Source organism: Leptosomus discolor, chromosome 14 (assembly GCF_034619465.1).
Source record: "Leptosomus discolor isolate bLepDis1 chromosome 14, bLepDis1.hap2, whole genome shotgun sequence".
In the NCBI taxonomy this organism is placed as follows: Eukaryota; Metazoa; Chordata; class Aves; order Leptosomiformes; family Leptosomidae; genus Leptosomus; species Leptosomus discolor.
Window position 1 is genome coordinate 10838726 of NC_141404.1, and position 14569 is coordinate 10853294.

The 14569-nt window shown below is 45.8% G+C and overlaps 1 non-coding gene across 1 annotated transcript; it reads left to right on the plus strand.

Moving 5' to 3' along the window:
- The first annotated feature begins 1040 nt into the window (after nt 1–1040).
- Nucleotides 1041–1112, plus strand: TRNAT-CGU (transfer RNA threonine (anticodon CGU)). Its single transcript has one exon. It is a non-coding gene; the product is annotated as a tRNA-Thr (tRNA).
- The last annotated feature ends 13457 nt before the right edge of the window (nt 1113–14569 follow it).

The window sequence follows — 14569 nt, forward strand, 5'->3', positions numbered from 1 at the left end:
CTGATTTGCAGCACCACCAAATCAGTAACTCTGATCTCAACCTTTACAAAAGTACCTGATAACATGTTTACATGCTCCTTACATCAAAAAAAAACCCCAACCCAAACAACCAACCAACCCAAAAAAACCCACTGACCATAGCTGGGATCCATAACCCCCACAGGTCAATAAACTAAATTCCTTTCATCCAGGAAAATGGAATGTAACTTGGGTGTCCAGCAAAAGTTTCACAAGGAATTTAAAGGGATCTCCACAATGATAACAGTAAATGAAAACTAAAAGCTTTGCTTTCAGGTCACACTGAGACCAAATCTAGAAAAATATGTACTTTAGTAGCTACTCTGCATTTCATAACACTAAGGTTTTATAGGAAGCAAGTATGAGGCACTTAGTTTAATATTTACCACTTCATTATCCCAACGTTCTGAATTTCTGCTTCTTTTCTCGGAGGAGGGAAGTTTTATTCCCGCTTTTTTCTCCTCCCTCTCTCTAAGCTGCTCTCTCCGGTCCGAGGACGCCTACCTACCTTGCTTCCCACACATGCACTGATCTACACGTAAGAGTGCCACCTCTCGGTAAAAAGCGCCCCTCTGCAGCACAGCCGCAGCGCCAAACCACACCCTCCCGGGACACCCCTCCGCCGCCGCAGCCCGGCCCGGCCCGGCCCGGCCGCCCTCAGCGGCTGGAGCGCCCCGGGGCCCCGACACGTCGCTGGGCCGACGCGGGAAAAGGGCGCTGCCCTTGCGGACGCCTCCACAGACGGACGGGGCAGCTCCTCGCCGCTGCCGCGGAGAGGGGGGCTCTCGCCGGCCCTCGCGAACCGCCTCCGCAGCGGGCGCGCACCTCCCCAAGGGAACCCGCTGCCGCGCCCGCCGTCCCTCAGGGAGAAGCTGCCGCGCGCACCCCGCCGCCCAGCGGCCGCCAGGTGCTGGCGCAGGCGCAGGCCGCAAGCCGCGAGGGCGTAGCAGGGACGGCAGCGCTGGCGCCGCGCGGGAGTGGCGCCAAGCGATAGAAAGGCGTCGGGAGGGCCCGTTAACGCAGGCGCGGTGGCCAAGTGGTAAGGCGTCGGTCTCGTAAACCGAAGATCACGGGTTCGAACCCCGTCCGTGCCTTGGCGGGGCCGCACCAACGGGAGCTTTCCCTATCCTTTTGAAGGGCGCGGGAGCCCAGGCCCTACCGGGCGGTGACAGCCAGGGCGAACGCACGCTCTGCAGCAGCGGGGGGGGGGGCGAGAGGACACGGCGCCCCGCACGACTCTGGGCCCGGCAGAGCGCCCAGCGGCGGCCACCGCCCCTCGGGCGGACGGCGGCGTGTGACGTCGGCACACCGAGCGCAAGTACCGCAAGGAAGGGGCATCGCGGCGGCGGTCTCGCTGCCGGGCAGGCCTGCCCAGAGCGGCCCCGCCGATCGCCGCCCATCCTGCGCCTCCCGGCGGGCAGGCCTGCGCTCCCCTGCCCCGTTGCACCGGCCGCCGAGCCGTCCCTCTTCGCACCTGCCACCACAGACCCGGTGTTCTTCGCACCGCCTGCCGCGGGGACTAGGCCGGGACTGATGCGACCCTCGAGCCGAACCGGCCGAGGCACGAGCCCGTTCCCCAGCGCCCGCAGAAGGTGGCTCCGGGCCAGGCGCAGGCCGCGCCGCACGCGGTTCCGACGCGGCGGCCCCCCTGGCACGTGCCGGCGCCCCGCGACACGTCGCCGTCCCTGCGAGGAACGAGCGGAGCCCCCGCAGGCTGGAGCGGGTGGCGATGGCCGCGGGCTGCGGCCGCCCCGCGCGTCCCACAGCTCTCGGTTCTTCTCACGGGGTGCCCGTCCCCGCCCCCCCGTAACGACTGTGATTAATCATTAATGCAGTTCTGATTGGTGAAACAGGAGGTGTCTCCAGCGGGATCACCACCGCGCAGAAGGATTATCTGCACTACCTGGGCAGCGCGCACTTTACGGTTTCTGGGGGTTTTATACAGAAAAACTCGCTGCGACGCTACAGGCGGGTGACGCCAGCAGGAGGGGTGGGCGCGCACCGTCCCGCTCCGCAGCACACACCGGGCACTCGGGCACCGCCGCTCCGGTAGGGCCGGGGGCAGCCGAAAAGCCCGGCCCGGGGGCACGGGCGGGACCAGCCAGCCGACCTGAGCGCATGGTCGCGGGCTCACAGCGCTTCGGGCCACCCGCACGACGTAATGACGTCAGCACTGCAAACTGCAGGCAATCTGTCCCGAGTCGCGGCTGACGCTGGCTTGCCGTTTGAAATTTCACTCACCTTTGATTACTCCACATCGTCAGTTCTGTTTTCCTCCTGGCAAGTCTTCCTCTCCCATTCTGCGCCACGGTTGTCTAGAATCAAAATTCTGCAATTTAGTAATTGTACAACAAAAATAACTGTCATTATTTACACTAGATTTTGTAAAATCTTTTACAATAAAATACATAAATTCTGTTGGTAGGTCAAAAATCATCATTCAAGTTGTATTTTGATTTTTAAAAGGGCTGTAACCATTTGTTCTATATGACACTTTTTTTTGCACAGATTTAATATTATGAAGATTATCTGATTGTATTAATTACATGGAATTAAAATCCACAATTTTTTTGCACTGTCAATATTCACAAGTCTCCAGAACTGCTCTTTAGGAAATTTGGCCTAACTCTGATGAAGCATCAGCAGAGAAGAAATCACAGCGCTTACCTTCCAGCTCATTTTTGAACTTGAAATCTGTGGTATGAAATCCATGACAACCCTGCCCAATCTCCCTAGAGAGAAGAAAAATGTAAATTATTGATTATGAGCAGTGACAGTTTCAGCACAAAGCACATGCAAAACTACAACCCAAAATGTTCTAAACTGGTTTATGTTTTCTTATATATTTTCACTCATGGAGACGAAGGACAGCAAGGAACAGCCGTGTCCCCTGACGCTGCTTTCATAAGAAGATTTTCAAAACTAGACATAAAAATCAAACTCAAGGACAAAACACGTATCTGATAAATACTGCTTTCTGTTACTACGACCTCAGGGATAAATCTGGAGAGGAGCCACCCAGCCTGTGATGAGTAACACTTTCACAAATTCTTGATTGTTTTTTAGAAATATGTTTGTGAGACTAAGGCAGGTGTGCACGAGGGCTACGGCTGTGTCTCACCCGCACAACAATGGTTTGAGGCCTGTGAGGCCGTGTTAGATGACACACACAGAAATCAGACACTGCAGAGCCTGTCTTTGCAGAGTTTGCAGGCAGAACTTGCATTTTGCTAAACAGCATTGCTAAATTACTAGCATGAGAATAATTTTGCCCAGTTACGTTTTAAGAGGCATTTAGGGTTATTTACTTGAAATTAATTTTGTAATTAGCAAACGATCTGAAAAGGGATCGCATATGAGAAGCTAGTGCAGACCAGAACTTGGTAACTCCAGTAGCAGTTAAGATGTAGAAATGATTAACACACCACACAGGTTTACTGCCATGACATAGATTCACCCATACGACATTAAAACTTTTTGAAAGTGTTACTGGATTTGCCTTCAGCTTTCTCCTTTCTAGGCAACACAATCCCCAAATTTAAAAATCTCTCCTTTTCGGTCAGGTTTTAATCATCCTGGCTACAATCCCCCAGAGCCCCTCCATTGCTACGTATTCTTCTTGAAATGGGGGCCCGGTGGGCGTAGTGCTGCTGCTGACAGCCAGAGCAGAGCGCTTCTGCACCCTGTGACTGGTGAAGTGGGGGTTGGCGTGACACACACCCAGCACAGCCCAGCACAGCCTGCGCCGCCCTGGTTATAGTGCACGAGAAGTGCCATCCCACGGCAGTGCGACGTCACACGTGAGCACCAACCCCCCCAAACTGCCAGGCACGGCCCTGTCCCCAGACTGGGCTGTGGGACGTGACATTTCAGCTAGAAACTTCCGCTCACCACGGGCGTGACAGGGCCGCAGCCCCCACGACCCTGGCCCCAGAGGGAGCCAGCCCTGGAGCCAGAGGGGGCTGCGGCTCCAGGGGCCGCCCAGCACGGGGGGCACGGCACGGCACGGCACGGCACGGCACGGCACGGCAGAGCGGGTGGCCCGCAGCAAGGGGCTGAAACAGCAGCCAGAGCCCGATGGGGCCGAACCCCAGGGCAGTGCGGAGTCCTGTGAGACAGGTCCTCTCCTCAATCCAGCTTCTGGTATCCCTCATTGCATCATTTCTTAGCAATTATTTAGAAATCCTTCACACTGTGCAGTCTTACTGGTGAAAGCAGAAGGTGAAGCAAGTTTAATTTAGTTTCATCATTTTTCTCATTTTAACAGAGCCTCTTGCTGCCTTTTTGAGTTAATTGGATTTTGCATGTGACGACCAGTATGACCAACAGAGGACAGCACATCCATTTCTTCTAATGATCAAAAGATCCTGAACTTGAAGTTGCCATTCACTTTTTCACTCAGGAAATGAGAGTGACAGGCAGAGTAGAGCGGTGTGCCATAAATACGCCAGGCAGCTTAAAAAGGCCTTTTTGCAATTAACTAGAGCTGCTTTGAATTCCAAGAGATTACTTAAAATAAATCTACTTCTAACCGGGCATTATTGCTAATGAAACACTGTGCGTGCACCTCTCTGAAAGCGGGGTCTGTATTTCGAAGCAATTGATTACTGAGCACTGCCATAACAGCTAAAACGTACTTAGGAGTCAAAGCACACTTGGGATTGTCAGGTGAACTCTGCTAATTCCCCTCCAAAACTGCAGACAGACAGGGTGTCTCTAAGTTTTGGTTAAATGTGAGTGTTTATAAAACACTGAAGTAAAGCCAGACTCCAGTGGTTTTACTGCACTTGATTTGGGGGCAGAGAAGACTCTGCAAGTCATAATGAAATTCAAAGAACAAGCCCAAGGATTTCATGTGGCTGAGGGGAATTTCATTACGGAAATCCAATTAACCTGTAAGAGTTGGACACATTGAAATCTATTGTCTTTCCCTAAAAGCTGGCTATTGTGTTTTTTATTAGCAACCTTTGCTATTCCTGGATAAATAATGCTTAATTACAAATGCATTGACATCTTTATATAATTAATGACATGTAACATCTTCATATGTGACTGCTTTGCAAACATTCATTTCTGCTTCCTTTGAAATGTATCGAACAGTGTAGTTTTAAGAAGATATGACTAAAGAAGGATTGGGCGTTAGACACCGGCACAAAGCAAATACACGGATTAGGAGACACGTGAGGAATAACAGTGGCTCGTGACAGCGTGCAGGTCTGCTGCCAGTCCCGATTTACATTTGTCAGTCGGGGCCCGATCCCATGAATTGCTGGGCAGAATTAATTCACAGCCCAAGACACCATTAAGTCAACGGGGACTGGCAGTGCTCAGCAGCTCTCAGGACTGGGGCCCTTAAGTAAAAGCCAACCAACCAATTCCCATTCATGCGCGTGGCGATACTGCACCCAGCCACAATAAGAACATGAATTATTCACATCAGGGTGGCGTGAAAGCAGCAACCTGCAAAGCCTGTTTAAAATAACACGCGGACATTAATTATTGTTCTGGTGAGACACGGGAGGGTCACCATTTGGCCCATTTTTCACTCATCATGCGTATTCCTTTTATTTGCTGTGTGCATAGGTCTGATACGAGGACATGGGGGAAAGTAAATACAGGAGACAGCCTTCTATAAACATGAGTAGAAAATGAGAAAAGGGGGTTACTGATTAGCTTTTTCCCATATGAAATGCCTGGATCATATGGGAGAAATGTGAACTAAGTGTTTTACCATTCTTCTTTTTTTAACCATTATCAGATCAGAGAAGCATGAAAAGCACTTTATTGCTCACTTGATTTTTTTTTTTTTTTTTCCTGAGCTAGGAGCCCTCTGGAGGAAGTGAAGCTGAATTTCACAAATCTTCCCTTTCTGACGTCTCCCGAATTTCTAGGAATGCCCCTTCCCTGTTACTATATTTGGAGGTAGTTTCTAGGAAAAAAAAATAATTTTCGGACGGTCTTGGGCTCACCACACCTCCTCTCGGAGGGCTGTGAGCCCCGGGTCTCCCGGCGCGGCCCCCGCGGAGTTGGGCAGCCCGCGGCTCGGGCTCAGCACCTCCCGGGCAGAGCGCACGGCTTTGTAGCCCTGTCGGAGGAACGAGCATGGAGAGGGAGCGGGAAGGGGAGAGGTGTCTTTGTGGCGACAACGAGTGAATCTTCTCTAGTTTTTTCCTGCTGGCTGCTCTTTTCCATCCTCTGTACTTTTTTTTTTTTCTTTTCTTTTTTAAAGAAAGAGGATCTTCAACCAAAAAAAACCCTTTTGGATTTTTTTTCCCCTCCGCTTCCCCCTCTCCCCCTCCCCTTGCCGTGGCCTCTTGTTTAGCTCGTGGCGTGACCGTGATGAAGAAATGTTTCTGGGCGCCTGGCAGGGGGATCTTTTTATGTAATGAGTCAGGGTTTTGCCAACGGAAGGAGCCGGCTCGCGGCGCGGACCGCAGGGTGCCTCCTGCCGAGCCCGGGAACCTGCCGCCCGCGCCGCGCCCGCTCCTCGGAGTCCCGCTCGCGTCGCCCGCTCGTTGATTCACGGCGTGCGGGGGCGCCGCCGGGGGACTGACACGCGGTAAGTTGCGCTCTCCTTCCGCGCCCCCCGCCATCGCGCTGCCCGCCCGCGGGAAGAAGCGCGGCCCCGCGCACGTCCCCGCCGCCCCCGCGGCCCGCAGGTGGGGCCGCCGCCCCGCGCCCCGCTCCGCCGCCGCGGGCGGCCGGGGCCGCGCCCCGCGGCGGGGACGGGGCGGCTCCGCGCCGGGCGGGCCCGCGCGGCCGGGGGAAGGCGCCCCGCGCCGCCGGTGGGGCGGGGGCGCGGGGGCGGCGGCGCGGGGCCGCGCATGCATCCGCGGCCGCCCTCCGGCGCGGCGCGGCGGCACGTGCCGGCGGCCCCGCGCCCACCTGCCGCAGGCCGCGGAGGGGGCGCCGGCGGGCGGAGAGGCCGGGCCCGCCGCCCCGCCGGGAGGGGGCTGGGTGGCCGCTGCGCCGGGCCCCCCGGGGAGCCACAGGTGCGGCCGCCGCCGGGTGCCCGAGCGGCGCTCCCCTCCCGGCGCTCGGGGCGGCGGCTGGGCCGGTTTCGCCCGGCACCGGTAGCGGCAGACACGCGTGTGACCGGCGCGTACGTGCGGTCCGGTGAGCTCGCGTGGAATAACGGCAACGTGCAGAAGCCAGCCGGTTCCTCCCCCCGCAGGCCGTGCCTCTTCCCGCCGCGTTCCTTGGCCAGCACGCCCGGCCGCTTCTCCCGGGTTCCCTTCGGGAGGCGTTTGCCGGTGGGGCCGCGGCTCAGCCAGGACAGCGTTCCTTGGCTCCGCAGGCTGATTATCAACAGCGGGGTAAATGTAACCGTGGATTTTCTAGCGCAGCGATTAGTTCCTTTTGAAGTAACTGACAGCATTTACCTACTTCAGTCATCCAAGTGTAAACTATAATGCTTTTAAACTTGGACTTTATTTAGAAGTTCTGTTGGAATTATAAACTGAGGATTTAGAAAACACGTTCCTTTTGTCTACAGATCTCTCCTTTTCCTTTAATCTTTGAAAGAAGTTCTTAGGAAACATAATGCTGAGGGTAGTAAGATTTAGGCACACAGCTGAATACTTGGAACTACCCCTCTTCCTGGGAAGAGACCTGTTTCCAGTAAAGTGAAAATATTTTCTAGTGCATTGTACAAATAACAAATTTAGAAGAATGACAGACATCTCTCTAAAACGTGTCAACTTTAGTCTGAAAGACAGTGGAACAGATAAACCAGTAAGTTGTTACTCAATTTATTGAGAAGAAATCTTAATAGATATTTTGAGTGCTGGGTCTAATAAGTAACCGTTATTCTGGGGGAGGTCCATGTCATTTTATACACACTTAGAGAAAGTGCTGCTTATCTACTTAATAAATAAATCATAAAATGTGAATAAACCCCAATAGTATCTGTTAGCAAATCCTGCTGTCCAGAAAGCGAAGGAGTGCGTATTGTGACTTGGCTACAACATTCTCTTTTATTAGCCTGAAAATGACCCACTTTATGAGCAATGATTCTCTCAGTTGATTGGGCATATCTTACAAAGATACTTTACTTACAAATTGAATCTCGGAAGGTTGTGGTTCCAGAGTCGGGGTTTTGGGGGCGAGATGAGCTTATGTTTTATCCAACTGGCCCACAAAGTCCCGCTTTTGGTGGTCACTTTGTTCTGCAAAAGAAACCAGTACCTTATGGCTCTTACAGTGGACATTAAACTTATTTTAAACTACTGCTGCACTTAGTAAAAGGCTACTATACACCTTAAATGAATAATAATATTCTAACTTTAATGTTGTCTTCAGCAATAAAAAGTGGATAGAAAATGCTATCATTCTGAAAGTTAAACATAAAAAAAAAGACATTTTCTAACTGTTGGTGGTGTTTTTCTCTTAAAAAGCCAGCAAAAGCTGAAGAAAAAGTTGTTTCAAAGAGTGGTCATTTGATATAGGTGAATTGGGAGAAAAGGAAGTACATCCCTAGGAAAGAGAGGCAGCTTAAACCTTGAAGACATCACATAAACACTAGTAACGTTTGTACTGTCGATCCCCTCGGGTTTTTTTGCTCACAAAATGTATCTCTTCCACTAGCTGTTTTTTTATGTGTGTGTCTACGTGTGTACAGTCCGTATCTATGAATCAATCTAAAGATTACTCATTTTTGTAGTGATAAAAGTTGTAGAATATATTTTTGAGTAAGGCACTGTAAACCTGAGCTTGGTAGAGCTGTTTATGTTCAAATTACTATTTACATTTTGGTATCAATATCCTAAAGAATATAAGCATAATTTTTACTTAAAAATTCTGTAGTGGTACTTTCCTCATGCAATTCTAGTAGGTGTTGAAAATTTCTTGCAGATAAGCTGAACTTTCTTGTGGTTCTGAATATACTGTACAGATATTTGAGGCTGAACAGAACACCTTAGGCTCGCCCAACACAGTTTCTACAACGGCCCACCTATACAGCACACGTCCACAAAACACATCCAGGAGCATCCCCGCACTTAGTGTGAACACGTCTATCATAGTTTTGGCATTTTATGTCAGCTAATCACCTGCTTCAGTTACATGTAAACTTCTAGACATTCACATTGTGGTCACATTATCATTGCAGCCTGATGAATTTTAAGTGCTGACCTACTCAGACTGAATCAATTAAAGTATTTCAGAAAGGCCTGGAAATTCAGCTGAAGTTACACAGTGATGCACTGTTAAAGACAAGTTGTAGGTATGTGATATATCACATGACTATATGCAGGATCTGTATATTCATACAAATGGATATCATGCTGAATTATCAAGATTTTTCTATGGAATTTTGGTATTCTACATTTTATAGTAATATAATTGCTGAAATAGGACATATCCAAACCTCAGTGCAACATATTCCTCACCTGTTTAAGACTGAAATCTGATGTGGAAGAGCTTAGGTCAGAATTGTGCTGCTAATATGACTTTTAGCTACTATTTTGCATGAAATAATGCTGTTCAAAAGCAGCGGTTATGAGAAGGCTGAATTCTCATGAACCAATTAGGCCACAAATTTAACTGTGGAAATCTTCTATTTTTCAATTCTAGTACTTAGTTTGTGAATACATTCTAGACCTGTCCAGCATTACAAGTTGTCAGATTTACATTGGCTTAACATTCCTATGGTCTCTTCACTAGTGTTCTGAGAACGTAAGGGCAGAGAATCAGAGATTAGAAAGCGAATCAATGTGAGGATCTTGCTTTAAGGGGAAAGAGAAACAAACTTACATATCCAAACAGCAGCAAAGATCACCTCTGCTCTGCTGAAATACAGCAGCTGCTTCTCACCAACTATTACTTTAAAGCTCTTAAATTAAAACATGTAATTTTGTAGCCACTTTCAGTAAGATGTGCTTTACATAGTGCACTGTTAACCAGCTATTTTTAGGTATTTTTTTCAAGTAGGTTCTATTTGATTCTCTATTGAAGACACATAAAATTCACATGCATTCCTTCTAGCACCAATAACCTAGCTACAGAATTAATAAGCTATTTAAATGGTTAATAAGCAGTGTTACACTTCTGTAGGCTTTCTTCATACAAAATTTTTATTCACATTTTTTCCCATTAGTAAGCTTACAGAAAGAGCTCTTGTTTGCCTTTAGTGTGCAGCAAAACAGACAATTTTCTACTACTATGGATGTCATGCATATATATTAAACTTTATGTTCATTTCATATGTTATCCAAATTAACGATGATTAGGCAAAACAGTGATAGATTCCCTAAACATCTATGTTATAAGAATTTGATCTCTTTCCCTCACATGGGTTTTCCCACAAGGTTTGCGTGCAGCATGGGCTGGTGGTGTCAGAGCTGAGACTCCTGAAGTGCATTAATAATTAAATACCTGGGATCAGTCTATCCTGCTATTTGAAATGAAAAAATAAATTTACAAAAGATAAAAAGTAGATTGTATATTTGAAATCAAAATTCATTTTCCTTGAGATAAAAGCTGTCATGAATTACTGAAAAAATGTTTAGGATGAACTCCAATTATTTAGTGCATTTATAATTTACAAAATTGAAAGCCCTACTAGCTATGTTTTTATTTAAGATAAATTCGAAACTACACTTTCGGAATGACTTTTCTGCATTTTTAAGCAAACCTGTAAAAAAACACCTTACAAACACTGAGTCAGCAGAGGATTATCAAACGGCCTAATCTGTTTACTTTTGGAATTTTATTGAAAGCAGTGAAAAGATCAGAATCTCCACCAGAATCCAGTGGCATGGTTTGGGGATTGGTCTGTGTTCTGCTTTTTCTGAGCAGGGCCTCAACCTTTGACATCTCCTGACCTCATGTTGCAACAGAAAAGTTTTGTGACTCCCCTCTGATCTAGCCATAGAAAAAAAGGAGAGGGAAGTAGTGACCCTGAGTTTGGAAGCTCATGACCTGGAACAACTAAAAATTTTGCCTTAGTAAAGGCTACAAAAGCAGGCGTCCCTTCCTAGGCAGCTCTCGAGAGTTTTTCCAGGGCAAGAACACAGATACCCAGGTATGATTTTTAAATTGCACCTTGTTCTTGGCTTTCTGTTGCGATGCTACACATCAGCACTGAAGCCTGCGCAAAACCTGGAGCTCATGCCACAAAGAAAATCTATGTGAACATACACCAGCATGTTCAGAAATATTCTTCAAAGGTATCACTCAGAAATCCTTTTTCATTTGCCTTAAAAATTATATTTAGCAGGTTATAAAGCAAAAAAATTTGCAAGTTTCTTTGATGGCTTTAAAATATTAGGGGAGAAACATTGCTATCACCTGGAAGCTGCACCTGTAGTGGAAGAAGTGGTAGAAAAGCGGTTGTATGACATGAAATGCCAAATCCACTTCAGGTCATGCAGCTTTAGACTATGAAGCTTCTGGTGAAACTGGTGAATTTAAGGCATCATTTGCCCTGCTCACAGCACTCATCAGTTAATAAATACGCAAATCTCCTGTTGCAATGTCATACGCCTTCTCAGTCAAGCAATGCAAATGTGTAGGGAATTTTGGTAGAAGTACAAACATGGAAAAAACAAAAGAATGAGCTTTTTTTTGCCTGTTGTCAAAATGCCCTAATAATTTCTGTTCACAAGGTTTCAGTGCAAGGGCAGTGTTTATGTAGGTGATGTATGAATGACTAGGCATTATTCAGCTTATGGATTTTTCTCAGGACATTTCTACAACATGTACAAAATAAATAAAGATAATAGGAATAGAAATAAAACCATATGTATTACTGAGGTAACTTGTTTTGTGAGCTAATCAAATATGAATACATATTAGCGGCTGGTTTCAGAAGGTTACCACTGATTTCTGACTCTCTGTTGGATATAATTATCAACATTTTATTTTTCACATTGGAATCATAATTCACTACAGACAGGCTCCAGAGTTTTAAAATATTTTTTTTTTCTTTTCCTGTTTGGAGCATACCTGCTCCTAGGTGAGCTCAAAAGAATTTTTAAAAATGATGCATCAGTCCTACCTGATTTCCTAATATCCTGAATGCTTACATCATTGATACACATTAATTACTTTAAACAAAATTATTGCGATTTGTTCGGTTAATACTGCTGTAATATTTTAATTTAGCTGTCAATGAGGGAGGCTGCAATTCACCAGTGCAATGTAGTATTGATGCATTTTTGCTATTTTAAGTGTCTCAGCTTCAGATAGTCCAAATCCTTTTACTGGAATCGTGGCCTTTCTATATGAACTGATATAAAATAGTAGGTAGACACCAATTTTTTGAAGTAATAGCTTTTCTTTTGTTTTGTAGGTCAGGATAAGAATTAAACCAAACCAAGAAAGACAAAATGCATTCTGTCCTCTACAACAAGGCATGTAGAAATGGTTTTAGGAAAGGGTGAGAAAAATCACTTCAGGACGTTTCAGGATGGGCCCACAAGGGTCAGTAAAAATAACTGAATGTAGTAATTTTACTGAAGGGGTATTTCTATTTTTTATATATTGCTATTGTTAAAAAAGTCTATTAAAGCCAGGATAATCCAGATTTTTTCTTTGATGCTGCTGCTGTTTGTATATAAGGCCTATTTTTGTAATAAAAGGCCTGTTTCAAATCACAGACTGCACACACCTCTGTCAGTAGGTGCCTGGATGTTGGCGTAAGTCAGCAGTATCGCCACTGAAATCACTGGACCTACATCAACAAAAAAGATGAGTGAGATCACAGTAAAATTTCTGGAACTTGAAGAAAGAACTGGGTTCATTTTTTAGATTATAACACAAACAAACAAAGATCAAATGTATTACACAGAACACCATACTAAATAATATATGAGGAACTGAGCATGGCTTTTTTCAACAATGTTATTACATTTCATACGTTATGCTACAAGAATCCATTAAGGAACATGCCTGTTAGGTGCTAGTTAGTGTGGATTATTTTAAGAGTAACTTCTCATTAAGTGTGTCAGTTGAATAGGCATAACTAAAAGTTCAAATGTGCTACCTGTTTTACTAAGGAGATTTATAAATATGGAGTATTCGGTCTTTACTAAATTGGGATTTCTCTTTGCATTTTTTCTCTGAGTTATCTTTCTGTATGTGTGGAAAACTGCCCACGTGATTGCTTGGAAGATATTTTGAAATTCTTTAAAATTAAAGATGTGATATGATTTTATTATCTATCATTTTCTTCTACAAACTAACGTTTGTGCTGTCACTGAAGTAGATCCTTAAAAATGAGAGATGCAGGTCAACTGTTAATGATGATTATTCTGTTTTACTTTTTGGTTTTTGGGAGGTGAAAGAACAAAAATTGTCCTGCATTGTCTATGCTGTAGGCAGTGATTTTAGCTTCCCAATACTAATAGTATTTCTAAGATAGCTGCTTCAGAATTCACTTTGGTGAATGGACAGAACCATTTTATACATCCAAAGTAAATGAGTTAGAGGCTATTTGAAAAACTACAATTTTCCTATGCAGTAGACTAACAGGAAATTATGAAATCCTGAAGTATTGTTGGAAAATTGTTCTAATTTAAAAAAAAAATTTCTTTATGGTTTCATTCTTGATGTTCCACAGCATTCACCACTTCCTGCATGGCTCTTTACCGCAGGGAAAATGAGGGACTTTTGGGGGCAGATGTGTTTTCATTACACTATCATAATGCCCCTAAAAATCCTTATTGCTCTTGCAGTATTCTTCTGTGTTGCTGGGCCTGGTGTGAACTACTTGAAGACCTAGCTTATAAGTACAGCTTTTCTCTAAAAACGCTTTAAAAAACCCACTGAGTTTTATTTTGTTTATCTTATATTATTTTTAGTTGTGCTTACTGTTGCTTAAAATATAAATGGCAAGATATGCAACCACCTGTTGGTAAACAAATGTCATAAGTCATAAATCCAAGGGACATGCCGATAACTGCATGGTATTATGAAGAAGAATATATTTTGGCTTAAGAGTGAGAGCTTTGCACTTTCGGTATGATTAACTTGTTTTTAACATAAGAATTTACAGTGTGTATGTCTCTGAAAACATGACACAGCTTTTGCAAGTTAATTTGAATGACTGCTATAGAGGACCTCCCTTAGAATATTAACCACTTTTAAGAACACATATCAGGTCATTTATCAAATGAACAGATCAGCCCAATACTTTTCTTTAAATTAAATGCACAAAATTATTCAAATAAAATTTTCATCAGTCCCAAAATAAATTTACGATAAAACCTAGAAAAGACATTGTGGGTTCTCAGCTATTCTATGCTTATTCAACTTAAAAGATCTTTGTGTGGGCATACCTCTTGCTGGGGCTTTTGGGGAAAGAGGGATGGCACGGTCCTTTGGGAATGCAGTCGTGCTGTACGGCTCCTCTCTCTGCCCCTCTGGGTGTGTGAGAGATCTCCAGGACAGGAGTGCCCACACGTAGTCTCTCAGGCACAGGTCATTCCTGCTAGGTGGCAGGTTCCCCTGAAGCCTGCAGATTTCCACAGTTCTCGAGGGAAAAGGCGGGCTGTGTAAATGTAAACATGGTTTGGTTTTGCCTGGATATTGCAGCACAATGTATCATCAG